Genomic DNA, 1,535 nt, shown 5'->3' on the forward strand with positions numbered 1-1,535 from the left:
TGTACATCATTCACGGCCATCTGATGTTCCATGCTTACTACAGGTTTGTTTACATGCCATTCAGTTGAGTTTGTGATCTGCCCGGAGATGTTTGAACTTGCTACTGTGACTCGCTACAGTACAGAATGCAAGCTGAACGTAAACTTAATTTTTGATGTTTTGCTGTTGACCATGGTGAACTACACATTTGTAGAAAACACGACATGATGTTGTTGAAAGCCAAACCTCGATACAGTAGGAGGGCTGCTCGTCGGCTGCATGCAGAGAGGTTTCTACACCACCAGATGCCTTCGCACCTCCTCTTTGCTACAGTGTAGCAGTGGGTCTCGAAGGTGGGTACGTCCCACCGCCAATAGAGCCGATTGTCGTGCTCCTTGGGGGCACCACACATTTGATATGAAGTGAACTCCATGCAGTGGAAGAGGACACGATGGCAAGTACCAGAAACATAGCAGGTAGACTGAAAGGGGATCACGAAACTGTCCGCCGTGTTCTGCTCGAGCAGCAGTTACACTCGTGCTACCCACAGAATGTATGGTCAATGCAGCCACAGGATCTTGCGTCACGAGCCAACCTCTACAGGTGGTTCTTGCACCACTGTGTGGGCAAGCCCAGCTTCACACGGTGGATCCCTTTATGGATAAAGCCAAGTTTACCAGGGAAGGTCTTGTCAATTCCAACAACAGTCGTGTTCTGGTTGAAGAAAGCCCATATGCTGTGCATCCCCCCGTCCTCCCTCCCATCAACAGTCCCCTTGGTTTTCAGGAACGATATGGTCTCGGCATTTGGGACAGATTCCTGGATGGAGCTGTGATTGAGCCATACCGTGCAACAAAACATGTGGTTGCATCACAATGGTGTACCAACTCATTATTATCTGGACCAACGATTTGAACAACAGTGAGGAGGTCATGGTGACATGAATGCTTTGCCTGCATGTTCTCCCGACTTGAGCCCACCATACTACTACCAACTGGATTACTACCCCATTACCTGTGGGGTCACATGGAATCCTTGATTTACGAGGCCCCTGTGGCATCTAAGGGATACCTGCCGGCGCGGGATGTGGCTGTGGCGGAAGAAAGAGGACCAGGGATTGGTGATCGTGCAGAGGTACTTTATCTGTATTTACGACGATGGTCATCACATCGAGTGTTATCTGTAAGTGGAAACACAAACGGCAGGAGTCAGAGAGCAACGTGTGATGTGGTATTTGGCATATAGCGGGAAACGGTACGTTTCCAGATATGAGTTCCTATGCTAAACTTAACCTTCCCTATCCCCATTACGAGTTCTCAAAGCCTGTAAAGGGAATATAGTTACAATATTTATACAGACCAGACATTCATCTCATATGTTTGTGATTCGTTCCTCACTATTTGGTTTAACATTCAACTGCAACACATCCTCAGTTAGTTAATTTAGTTCTCGTTTAACAATGTTTACGTATTTTACGTTCAAAATATTTTCCCGAGATTTACGCAGGAAGAAGCAATAAGTTGGTAAATTCTTCTAGGAACGTACGCTATCAGAAT

This window comes from Schistocerca serialis, chromosome 1, assembly GCF_023864345.2.
Source record: "Schistocerca serialis cubense isolate TAMUIC-IGC-003099 chromosome 1, iqSchSeri2.2, whole genome shotgun sequence".
Taxonomy (NCBI): domain Eukaryota; kingdom Metazoa; phylum Arthropoda; class Insecta; order Orthoptera; family Acrididae; genus Schistocerca; species Schistocerca serialis.